Consider the following 12,927-nt stretch of genomic DNA (forward strand, 5'->3'; position numbering starts at 1 on the left):
CCTTTCTCTAGACCCAGAAGGACCACAGGCCTGTGAGGGTTGAGCCTGAACGCGTCTTCCCTGGAGAGGGAAATGTTCAGCGCGAAGACGCCCAGCATGTCCAGCAGCCCTTTCTGCAGAGCCGGGCCCCAGAGAGGCGCGTGCCATGTTTCCTCCCATGACTCCCTGCAGTCGCCCTACGAGGTTCATCCTCTTAGCACCTCCAGTTTTCCGGACAGGAGAGGGAAAGTCAGAGAGGTGCAGTGACATTCCCAAGTCCTACAACTAGTAGACGGAAGGCTCCCCCTTGTGCTGGCTATGAGGTGGGCACTCACCGAGGGAACTGGTGATCCCGGACCTGCCGGGCTGACGGGAACATCTGATAGATGGAGAACATGGTGGTGACGATTGAGAGGCTTCTATCCGGGAAGGATAGCAGCAGGGAATGTCTCCATCTCTGCACTGTGCCTTGTTTGAGCTCCAGCATCGTGCAGGCCTCGTCCGGGGACAGGGATGATGCCTTTTCCAGCAGGCAGACAAGGGGGCGGGGTGGGGAGCAACATAGTCAGCTTCAACGCCGTGAAGCCCCAGGAAGAGCAGGGTCTGGAGCTCAGACTGCATCCTCCCATCCCTTTGGGAACTTGGGCAAGACGACGAGGGACTTGTGTGCCCACCCAGAAAAAAGGTTCTTGGCTGAAAACCTAAAACCAACCTCCAAAGGACCCATCTAGGCTTAAATGTACTGGTGACTTCAACATGTGTGGTTCGCTGGACAGCAATAGCCTGTCTGTCTCTTCCTAGCCCGTATGAAGATCTGTATGTGTATGCCATGGAGTCATGAGGAAGGAGCCCTACTGTTGAGAGGAGAAAAGAGAGGTTGAGAATCTCCAAGCCTGCTCAAGGTCATCCGCGTTGGGTCTGAGATCTGTCCAAAGCATGGGCTACATGGCATTTCGCCTATGCTGATGCGGTTTGGCCTGTTGCTGTCAGGGGCAGAAAGGTTCAGGGGGAAACCACCTTCCTTGGCAGGCCCCAGGGCAGCCAGTTGTGTCTAGTCTGGGCTGTGGGCTGGCCCCGGTCATCTCTGGGTCCTGAGACTGGCCATGAACCTGGGCCCGTTCTCACCCCAGACCAGGACTGGATGTTGTTGGTGGCCTGAGGTCCCTGCTGCTTGTCAAGGGAGATGGAGTAGCTGAAGCCTTGCAGCAGCTCATGCCAGAGCCAGCTACCTGGGCCAGGAGGCATCGGAGGCCTTCCACCCAATCTTTGGGTCTACGGTCTGGCAGATGGAGTGACCCAAATCATCTGTGAGGACCCTTGAGGTGCCCTTTCCTTGCAGCATTGCTGGAATGGCAAGCAGTTTGAGTCACGTCAAGTTCCAGCAGCAATGCTAGACCGAGTCACTGTAGCAGACCACGTCCTTTAGAAAGGGGGACTGTGAGGACCTAGAGGGAAAGAGCCTGTGAGCTGGTGGACCTCCTAGGATTCGATGTGTTCTGAGAGTTGATACATTCCAGAAAGACCTGTAGAATGGCTTGATCCCACCGGCCCTTTTGTAGGTTCAATCACCCTATCTGGTATGAGGATTTAGAAGGGCGTGGGCCAGTTCTCCAGAACCCAGCTGGGTTCTCCACTTGTTAGCTGGCATGAGTAGGGAAAATCGTAAAACCCGTGGGAAAAGGCCAAGATACTCATGGCTTTGTGAAAAGCAACACAAGGCCAGAGGAAAGAAATCAAAACAACTTCCCCCCATGCCACGGAAAGCATTCACTCTATTCTCTACCAGTCCCACGTAGGTGAAGAGTGTCTTCCTCCCTTACTTACCCATAGGTGTGGCATATGTGCGGAGGTGTGGGTTACTCTGGGGTGGGGCCGGTGGAATAGTCAAGTGGAAACACTCTGGGAAGGCCCCAGGTTTGTCCCCATCGTTGCATGGGGGCCCTGGGTGTGGAGGAGCTTCTTCCTATTCTCACCTCAGAGCAGCACTGATCCTGGGTGGCCTGGGACACCTGACCCTTGTCCAGCGAGTTGGAGTCGTTGAAGTCCCCAGCCAGCTCATTCACAGTCTCTGGGGTGCAGCTCTGAAAAGGCAGTGCCCCATAGACACAGGGCCAAGAGCCATTAGCAGCCTCCCGGAACATTGCCACCAGGGGACACCCCCACTAGACATCGTGTTCTCCAGTTCAGGCTAAGAGGGATGGCTGAAAAGACATTGAGCAAGGACGTAGCCAGAGGACACTCTAAGGCTCATGACTACCATGAGCCTTATCATTGTGTCACCCTCCCCTTTTCATCCAGCCTGCTATGACCTGGGGTATGAACATGACAGATGGGTCCAGCCTCCAACACCAGGCAGCTTGCTTCTGCCCAGGAAGGGCATATCCCTCATCCCCTGTCCCCACTTCTACAAACACACACACACACACACACACACACACACACACACACACACACACACAAACAGGGAGAGAGAGAGAGAGAGAGAGAGAGAGAGAGAGAGATGCGCTCCCACACAGTAAGGGACAGTGGTGTGTGCCCGCTGAGGTGGGACCACAGTTGTTGCCCACTCTCCAGTGGGCTGCCCCGAGCTGCCTTGTGTTACCTGTTGGTGTCTCCGGCCCCATGACCAGAAGCTTCGGAAAAGAGGGCTGAAGCACTGTCTGCAACTGCAGTCATGTCTCTGGCTCTGGGCTCCTGTGGGCCCAGCACCCCTGGAAGTAGGAAGACAACAACTGAACATGGTGTTCTGTCGAAGGTCTCCACTCAAGTGTGCTGGAGAGCAGGTTGCCCTTTGAAAGTGGGTGCCTGGTTGCCAGAGTTCTAAGTTCAGTTGGGGCCTATCATGAAGAATATGAGGTCACGCTTTCAGGATTCTAATACCTGGGGCCCTTCCTAAAGTCACCCCCTCTCTGCAGCCCCTTCACTTGGCTCTTGACCTCTCTTCCCCGGGACTGTACACAATGAGCCAAAAGTGCCAGAGGCACCATGCTCTGGAATTGGCACTCAGGTCCTCCCTTTCAGGAGACAGAGCTGAAGTCAGACGTTTGTTCTCTGTCCTTTCCCACTCCTGTGTCCTCAGTCATTGTGTGTCTCCCCTAGTGCCCACATTCCCAACCTGCATAGTGGGGACCAGGGAGAATCTAGTTCCTTGGGACATCTTAGGGTGTATGTAGACCGTATTTGTGGTATGTGTGCGACGGTGTCACGGGAAATCAGAGGCACACATAGAAGGCCAGATGAATTGCAGGAAGGGGTGGGACGTGGCCTGGAGGAACGCTGCGAGGAGGCCTGGGTCCCGGTTTTGTGTCGTTTTGGAACCGTCCCTTTCCCTCTTGGCGTCATTATAATGGGGCACCATGATGGGGTGGAAATGCACGAAGATGCAGACTTTGTCATCCTCGGTAGTGAAACGGTTCAGTTGTTTCCCACATAGCTTTAGAAGGAGACCTCTTTCCCTCGTTCTGGTATATGAGGGGAGCAGCCTTCACAGTGGCTCCCAGGGATCCTGACCTGTGGTGGAGGCATCACTCTGCAAGCTCTGGGTGGTTAGCGAGTGGCTTCTGAGCCACGCGATGTACTTACTCAACGTGATGAAATAGCATGCCTCGTGTTTCTCTAGATGTCAGGCAAGGAGTTTCGCACTTCCTAGTTTCTTTGCTCATGGTCCACTTCTCCCTTGTTCCCCTTTTCTTCTCGGAATCTGAAGCGAAAAACATGCCCAGATGGTTGGCGCTGCCATCTATCGAGGCTCACAGTGCCAGGATCGGAGGCAGTGGCAAGGCCAACATGCGCCCAGAAACTCAGATTCTGAGTTGAATGGCTCCCCGAATGATGGGTGCTAAGTTGGGGAAAATCCTCTGCTAGTCCAGCCTCAGTTACAACCACGGGCTCACAAGTATGGTGATGTGGAGGAAGCATGCGGAATTGTGCCTCCATTCCTCTTCTGCAACAACTGTGGGGCATTCAGTCCATGCATTTGAAGATGCAGGGTATTGGGGCAATGCCGTTGCAGAGGGACAAGAGATCGCTACCTGTCTCCCAGGCCTGAGGCCCTGTCCCTGCCTTCCTCACCACCCTCTGCTCTGCTCCCAGTTGCTCTCCAGCCACACTGGATGCCTCTTTCATGTCCTCTGGCCAACCCAGCTTCTGGTAGTGAGGCTCTAAGGCAGAGGTGCCTTCCCTCTTCATGACACAGGGCAGCCAGACTTGTGTGGGACTAGCTCCCTTGTTTTTATTCTGTCCTCAGCGCTGTCCCCCTCAGTGAGGCCTTTCGGGCCTTTCTCTCCAATGACTCTGCAGCCCTCTTTCAGAGTATTCTTCGTTTGTCTCACGGAACGCTTGCTCTTTTCTTTCGCATGGCACTGTTTGGTGCGTTGGTCCATCTCTAGACTGTGGGACCCTCCATACTGTGTTGCACAGTGACTTGTGCCAGTGTGCATTCCCACGGATGGTGTCCAAGGGTTCCCTGTTCTCCCTGTCCTCACCGGCATTTGTTAGCTCCTATGCTCCCAACCAACAATCTACCGTAGGATCCCAGAGTTCCACGCCTGGGAACATACTCCTAGACAGCCAAGGAATATGGCCAAGAACTCCCTGCGCCCACCCCCATGGTCAGGAATCCTTGTGAACACCGCTTATTCTGGTCATCCTTTTAGGGCCTAGGAACATGAAGTCATTGTGTTGTGTAGCTGAGACGTGCACAGTGCTTGATGTCAGTTCTTTCAATCCAACTGGGGCCGAAAATATTTTACTATTCATAATGAGCCTCGGGAAAGTTGACTTGGTAAAGGAATGACACGTAAGCAAAACTGGAAACAGCAGAAGCTAAAGTCAGTAGATGACGACAGGCATAGGAACACCCAAGCCCTTGCATCAACAATGGGTTCTGAGTGGGGGGAAAAAATCAGGGAAGGAAAAATCAAGCAGACGAAGGAGAATGTTCAGTTTGGGTTCTGTTTGAAAACATGATCAAGGAATAACAGGTCTCAAGAAATTAACTCTGAAAAATACCTTCTCACATAAAGTTGTCCCGGGTGGGGCAATTCTGTCTTTCAACCTCGAAGTAGGCACAGAAGGACATTTTGTTGGCTCCATGTTGTCTCAAGGAAAATGGCAGAAGTCGAATGGCTGAGAGAGGACCTACCTGGAAAGGGTATAAAGGGCCAGATGAAATGGTCCTGTGTTCATTTCTCCATCTTTGCAGCTTTTCAGTGCAATTTATTTTTAGGTCGTGAAGTCCATGAAGTTCACGGAGTACATTCTAAATGTCTTAAAAAGCATTAATGTCTTTGTCCCAAGCTCCCTGGAACCCACCTTCCCATCTCCTTGGCATCTTGTCCATCTAAAGCTCTTTAGCATGCGTCAGACTCTTCCCGCGAGCGCCTCCTTCCAGCCCTTGGCAAACACCATTCTACTTTCTGTCCTTCGGAGTCCACTCTAGGTAGGTCCTAAGAGTGGAGTCCAAGTTGGTTATCTTCATGCATACTCCTCTCACTTAGCACACCCTCCTCAACGTTCGCCCACGGGGTGGCGCATGTCAATGTTTTTGTCCTCTTTAGCGAATGAATACTATCCCAACGTCTGTATATACAACATCTGTTCCTCCCTGGACAGATACTTGGATTGCGTTCATGGGTTAGCTTTTAGGAACCATGCTGCCATGAGAAGGTGTGCTCAGATAAGTCTCCAGGACCATACTATCCTGTTCATGAATGTGGGTACCTAGCACAGAAGGGCAAGTACTAAAACACATGGTAGTGCGAAAGTTGATTTTTTAAAAACGGTTTATTTATTCATTTGTCAGCGTGAGAAAGAGGCATGCAGAAGCAGGAGAAGTGGCAGGCAGAGCAGGCAGGGGAGAAGCAGGCTCCCGGCTGAGCAAGAAGCCCGATGTGGGACTCCATCCCAGGATCCTGAGACCTCAACAGACTGAGCCACCCAGGTGTCCCACTCAAGTTGATTTTTGTGAAGAGCTGTCATACTGATTTCACAAGCATGCCCTTAAACATTCCTACCACACCCAATCAGCAAGGTTCCTAATTCTCTTTATCTTTGCCATGGCTTGGTCTTTTCCTTTCTCCCGAGTGTTTTGTTTTGTTTTGTTTTGCTTTGTTGTGTTTTGTTTTGTTTTTCTTTTTCCATGGGGAGCCAACCTCATGGATTCATAAAGGTATCTCATTGCTTGCAATTTCCTTCCTTGCGTATAGCTTTGAGGTTATGTCTCTTGCCCATGTGTACATTCACACATCACATTTGACTTGTTTTTCTCTTGTTGTTGATGTTGTTGAGTTCCTGGGATCTCTAGATATTGTGGATATTGAGAACCTGCCAGATCCATGGTTTGCAAACATGCTTTCCCGACTTCTGGACTGTGCTTTCCCTTGGTTGATAACGTCATTCAAGTCACAAAGATTTTAAGTATCCTGAATGTCCAGGGTGTGAGTTTCCTTTTCTTTTCCATCCTGTGCCTTGCAGGTCGTATCCATGAAATCATTGCACAATCCTGTTTTGTGAAGGTGAGGAAGATGGATGCTGCGGCGCTCGGAATTCAGAGAGGAAACAGGATCGCTGGTGGAGGCAGGCAGCAGCAGGAACTGGAGACGCACAGGCCTAATGCTGGGGTCCTGACCAGATGCGATGGCGCGATGATAGGAATAGGTACCTTGGGCGAGCAGGAGCCGTGTACTGGAAATGGTACCCTGCCCATTTGGGGCACCACTGTGTGTGGTGATGGCAGCAGTGAGACATAGGACTGGACATGTCCCCAAGCTCAGCCCTTCTTCAAAGGGAGCCTTTTATTGCCACCTGCTCCAGTCCTGTTTGAAGGGTTTCTTAATCCGACGAGGGACATAGATTTATTCCACGACAAAGGGTGATGATAGTGGTGTGGTGACACCTGTCTCCGAGGAACTTCTCATCCCTCTATCATGAGCCACTGTGACAGGTGAGCCACTGTCTGGAGTCAGCCGCCAAGAAGGGGTTCGAATGCCTCAAGGACACTGGGAACAACCTCCAAGAGGGACCAGTCTGTCATTGCCATGCTGAGCTGAATTCAGGTAAGACCTTTGTACCCTTGTTGTGTGTTCCCAGTTCATGGTCACGTAGTTCTGCAGGTTCTTCTATGGGAGAGAGGGCAGGGCCGTGTCTGAAGGGGAGCTGGAGAGCTCTGGCACGTCCACGACTGAGATGGAGACTTTGCCCCTAGTCATCCCTCAAGTGAACAAAGGGATGGATGTCATGCAGCATCCACCTTCCAGCCAGTACTATTCATGCCACCTTTCTGGAAAACTTGTAGTGAGGCCCTTGGAAAGGTTGGGGGGGGGGGCGCACCTGTAGTCACTCCTGTGGCACATAGGGATATTACCTGCTTGGGGTGAGTCACCTTGAAGAAAAAAAGGGTTTGCCCCCTGTCAAGAGTGCTCCGAAATGACTAGAAGGGCATGAGGACTGCAACTGGTGAAAGCCTGTTTGAAAAACTTCTTTAGGGCTGAAAGGGGTAGAATGTCCTGAGCATTGCCTTTTCGTGAATAGGCTATGTCATTTCCTTGCTTGAGGGAAGAAAAGAAATCATCCCGTATTTTCCACTTTGAAAATCAAGGAAACACAGAACCTTGGATTGTATTTTGTTGTTGTTGTGGAAAGTCAGTAAGCCACCGTACAGTTCCTCATCAGCTTCCGAGGTAGTAGTGCCCAGCTGTTCATCAGTTGCGTTTCACCCCCAGTGCTCATCCCATCGCATGCCCTCCTTTATGCTCCTGCCCGAATTGTCCCATACCCGCACCCACCTCCCCTCCAGCAACCCTCTGCTTGTTTCTTTGCTTTTTTTTTTAATTTAATTTTTCTTTATTTTCAGGATAACAGTATTCATTATTTTTGCACCACCCCCAGTGCTCCGTGCAATCCGTGCCCTCTATAATACCCACCACCTGGTACCCCGACCTCCCACGCCCCCGCCCCTTCAAAACCCTCAGATTGTTTTCCAGAGTCTATAGTCTCTCAAGGTTCACCTCCCCTTCCAGTTTTCCCTAACTCCCTTCTCCTCTCTAACTCCCCATGTGCTCCCTGCTATTTGTTAGGCTCCTCTGCTTGTTTCTTAGAGAAGAGCCTCGCATCGTTTTTCTCCCTCTCTGGTGGCTTCCCATTCAGTTTTCCCTCCCTTCCCCTGTGATTATCAAATGGCTTCATGCATAGGTGGAACTTAAGACCCAGGGCAGGGGATCCCAGTGGGCTTTCTTTCAGTGAGGTTATTGTGTACCTTTCCATGTTTGGCCGCATTTCGCTTTTCCTGGGAACTGACCCATTCCAGTGATATGTGTCCATTGTGTGTGGGGGGACGGGGGTTCTTCATTCTTGCTCAGGGAGTTGGGATCCTGATGCTGGTGTCAGGAGAACCTCCTCTGTGTTCCTGTTCCACTGGTGCCCTTTGGGGCCTCCCTTTCCTTCTCTGGAAGACGATGAGAGATCCAGTTGTGCAATGTTTTCCAGAAGGCCCTTTAGCTCAGTCTTCCAGGGGCTAGAAATAGCCAGCTTTGGTTTAGTCCACCAAACACGGGGTAGCAATATTCCCTTCAACTACTCCATGAGGACACACAACCAAGGAGAATGGAAATACCAGAGGAGCGTAGCTCCAAGGGGACGTCGGTGAAATGCTTTTACGACAGCCAATATCCTAGGAAGGTGTGTGTTTTCTGTGATCACAGAGGTGGGCACTGGCCTTTCCATATCAACAGATGTCACTTTTGTCTTTGGGCTCTTTCACTGATCTTTAAGGTGCATTCACGTACAGCCTGAGGAGACCTGATTGGGAAACTCTCAGAGCGTAATCTCATTTTGGTCTCCTAATACCCACCTTTCAAAGACAATTTTGAAAATACAGTCTAATGGACGTACAGTATTTTCGTCGTTTCAGTTGAAGAGTAGGGATTCAGGAATTCTGTATGTGACTCGGTGCTCAGCACAGTAAGTGTCTTCTTAATCCCCACCCCCTCTTCCACCCATCCGCCCACCTGGTTCCCAACAGTATGTTCCCTATATTTGAGCCGGTGTTTTTGATTGCCTCTGTTTCCTGATTCCCTTTATTCTTTTCTGTTTCTGAAAAGTCACACATGAATCAAAGCCCATGTTAACAAAACACCCACGGTTCGGTCCACAGTGGCTCCCAGGGTTCCCCATCCCTGCTCTGTACCTGCCTGTCTCTCCTCTGAGCGGTTGCTGAAAGGTTTCTGACCAAGGGAACATAGGGCAAGAGATGGTCTTTGACAGCTTCAAGCTTTCATGACCAAACCCGTTGTCACTTCCCTGGGACTCTCTTGTGTTCCATCGCTTTCTGCCCAGTATCCCGGAACTTCGCAAGCCAGCACTGGTGTTTCGAATGGCCTTGCACAGAGGCCACAGTGGAAGCAGCGTAGGAGTGCCCAGGCTACTAGGGAGAAAGGGACTCAAGCTCAGGATTTCGCTTCCACTGAACAAACTGTCTTTCCTGCCATCCTGCCTCCCTATACTCTGGAGGAGAAGAGGAGGAGAGGCCTGTGGGGGTGGACCAAGCCCTGCCTGGCTGTTGATCTTCCTGACAATCAAACACCTCTTTGTGGCTGCCAGACGGTTGCGCATCGATCTCTTCCTGGTGGTGAAAGAGAGGACGTTTTGTCCACTGGTCCGCTGGCAAGTTGTCTCTCCGTGTGCTCCGGGGACAGGTGGCCGGGGCATTAGCTGCGAGCATGCTGGAAGTGCAGAGTGTCAGGTCCCTCCCAGGGGTACTCAGTCGGAATCTGCCCTTTGCCGAGAAACCCTGGGCATCAGAGCCTGAGAGGGTCGTCCCCCCAAAAGCACTGTGGAATGTTCCACAGAGGGAGCGCTAATGGGCCACCTTGATCCACCAGTGGGGAAGGGGTGGTTGTTTCCTGGGCCCTTTGGGCCATTTCTCTCTGCCGAGAACCCCCTGAAGGGTTGATTCCCCAGTGGCCCTGGTGGGGATGGTCCTGGGAGAAAGGAAAGAACACCCCCCAGGCTGGGACTTAGAGTCGAGATGGAAGCTAAGCCTGCACCCAACAGCAGGAGCTCCAACTCGCCCAGGCTGAGCGACTGCTCAGGAGCTCTGTGTTGTGCTTTGGCTAGGTCCTTATGTGTCAGCTGATGGTATTGGGGATTTTTCTTGTGGTGCTGGATCCTGTCTTCTTAGATTCCCTGGCGCTGTATCTGCAAGGTTGGGGACCCTTGGCGTGTCCTTTTGCTTCCATGTAATTTTGGACATCCTCTTTGGATTCCGGGTTGACCCAGTGCTGGTTGGGTAGCATGTAATTGAACTTCCATGGATTCGTGGTCTCTCCAGGGTTGCTCTTAGGGTTCATTTGGCGTTCCGTAGCATCGTGCTGAGAAAAGATGCGTGGGATGATATCCATCTTTTGGAGTTTGTTGAGACTTGGGTTGTGCCCTAACGTGTGATCTACTCTGGAGAATGTTCCATGTGCACTGGAAATCCAGCACTGCGGATGCTGCTGTTTCAGGGTGGAAGGTTCTGCATCTACGTGTTGAAACGGGTGCATCCCTCAAAGCCATAGATTCCCTGTTGATTGTCAGTTTGGATCCTGTGTCCATTAGCAGATGTGGGGTGTTAGAGTCCCCCACTGCATGGTACGGCTGTCAAAGGTGACTTTATGTTTGTTATGCACTGTTGGATGCCTTTGGGTGCTCCCATGGTGCGTGTCTACATATTTCGAGATGTTCTCTCCTATTACATGGCCTCCCTTGCGAGGAAGTAGTGTCCTTCTCTGTGGCTTCGTACCTCCCCCCTTTGGTTCAGAGTCTGTTGTGTCTGGAGAGAAGGATTCCTACCCTTGCTTCGTTTCGCATCCATTTGCATGATAGACGCTTCTCCCCTGCTCACATTCCATGTGTGTGTTGGTCTACCGCGTCAGGCGAGTTCCCCATTTCAGACAAGTGAGTGGAACATGGGTGTGTCACCTGGTGGATGATGGAGACCAGGGACTTCAGAACCACCTGGACCTGACAGTGCCCTTGGCCAGCCAGGAGAGTGTGGGGTTTCTCTGGTCAAGGATCTGAACCTTTATCCTGGCAAGGGAGAACCAATCTCTGCTCCATCAGGCCCCAGCCAGGGAGCAGTGGCTACCATGGACCTGACCAAGAGGGTCAGGGGCCTGAAGGGCCCCACGGCCTTGCCAAGAACTGCGTAAGGAAATGCAGGATGGCTGGACATCCTAGCTCCTAGGTCAGCATAGACGTGAATAGAGCCAGAGACACCTCCCAGTTTCTTTCGTTTTTCTCCAGCCTCACCCAAAAGAAGCAGGGAAAAGGAATCCAGAGATCCTGGATAAGGATCCCAGGGGGATTCCAGTCTTGGTAAAGGGTGAACCTGGAGAGCCTCTAGGGAAACTGAGGACGGGACGTCCTGCCTGCCCTTCTTCCATTTACAAAATATCTTCCTCAGATTTTGGAGCTTCCACAGGCAGGGTTGAATCTCTTTGCATGTGTTTTCCCTACATCGTGCTGATGCAATTCAGGAGACTGAACTCGACAACCGTCAGTCCCAAATACTGGGTCCAAACCCGCACAAACACACGCACACGTAGCATATCCCCAAGGAAGCGAGACATCGTCCTCCTTGCTTTAGAGGGTAGAGTAGCAGCCCCTCTCCTGGGCAGCACATAGTTCTGGGGAGGGGAAGGAACTCTCCAGGACTCGCCTGGTCAGGGTTTGTTGCCTTCCTGGGGAAGGACCTGCAACGTCTCCATCTCAGGGGTCCTGAGGGCTGTGTCTGCTGTTTGCCCAGATGCCTGACACAGAAATGAACCTGTCCTCTGAGGAAACGGCATTGGGAGGTGCCACCAGTAATGAGTAGTGCCACCAGAAGTGAGGAGGGCTGGCTCCTCTCCTTTCTGCCCCATTGAATAGCTGCTGACTCTGTAAGATTTCTGGGTTCAGGAATGAAGAAGAGAGTCTGTACACGTTGTACATTACCGTAGGAAATAAAAGAACCAAACGCACACGTGGGCAGGTAGAGGAGAATATAAAAACCTTTATTATTATTATTATTATTATTATTATTATTATTATTATTATTACTACTACTACTATTATTATTTGGGTAAGAAAACTTTAATCCCAAGGGTTCTCATTCCTTTTTGTTGTTGTGGTGGTGGTGGTTGTGGTTAAATAACAACCCTTTAATTATATTCAATATTGCCCCTTCCAGAACAAGTAATTCTGTAGGGGAGAGGAAGGGGTGTTGAGCAGCGGATGGGGCTCGTGCACCACAAGTAGCCCAGGGGCCGAGGGGCAATCCTTGGCTCAGCCAGTGTGCACGGGTTCAGGTCTGATGGTGGCTGTAGCCAGTGGTCCTGGTGCTTGTGTTCTGCTGGCCAGCTAGGACCGCGGCTCCAGCTGGCATGACAGGTTGTAGCTAAGGACAGAGGGACACCTGTGAGTTGAGCAGCAGCTGGCATTCAGGAGTCCCTCCCAGGGTTTTCCCACAGCTGGTGTCTGGCTGCCCAGGGAGCCCTAGAAGGAGGATCCCAGGCGGGGCCAGCAGAAAGAGTCCACCCCGACGTCGCCTGACCCAGCTCCTGAGTGGGCCTCACCTGTCCTCCTCGCTGAGCCGCTCCACAGCCCAGAACCAGGCCGTGAATGGATGCTGGGGCTCTAGGCAGTAATTCTCTGCCGCCGCCTGGAGCAGCATGATGTCCGTGAGGACTCGGTATTCCTGGGCCGGGACAGAGGCACAGGATGCACCCTGAGCCTGGGTGGGGAAGCTACAGGGCCAGGTGAGGGCCGAGCAGCGGGACAGGGGTCGGGTCCTGGGTCTTGGCACACATGACCACCCTCCTGCATGCAACTTCGTCTGGTCCCAAACTGTTCTCAGAGGCTAGTAGAATTAGCCCCTCCTCCATCAAGGGAAGTTCTCCTTGATGCCCTTGTGGATCCCTACTGACTGAC

The 12,927-nt window shown here is 51.9% G+C and overlaps 1 long non-coding RNA gene across 1 annotated transcript in view; it reads left to right on the forward strand.

Annotated features, from left to right (window-relative positions):
- The window catches only part of LOC309857535, a 99,124-nt gene extending 87,101 nt beyond the window's left edge, over window positions 1-12,023 (forward strand). The window contains exons 6-7 of the long non-coding RNA XR_014307759.1: window positions 6,454-7,034; window positions 9,364-12,023. This is a non-coding gene — a long non-coding RNA (uncharacterized lncRNA). The remainder of the gene's footprint in view (window positions 1-6,453; window positions 7,035-9,363) is intronic.
- Window positions 12,024-12,927: the final 904 nt, after the last annotated feature.

The sequence above is a fragment of the Mustela nivalis genome, assembly GCF_964662115.1.
Source record: "Mustela nivalis genome assembly, contig: HAP1_SCAFFOLD_854, whole genome shotgun sequence".
Lineage (NCBI taxonomy): Eukaryota > Metazoa > Chordata > Mammalia > Carnivora > Mustelidae > Mustela > Mustela nivalis.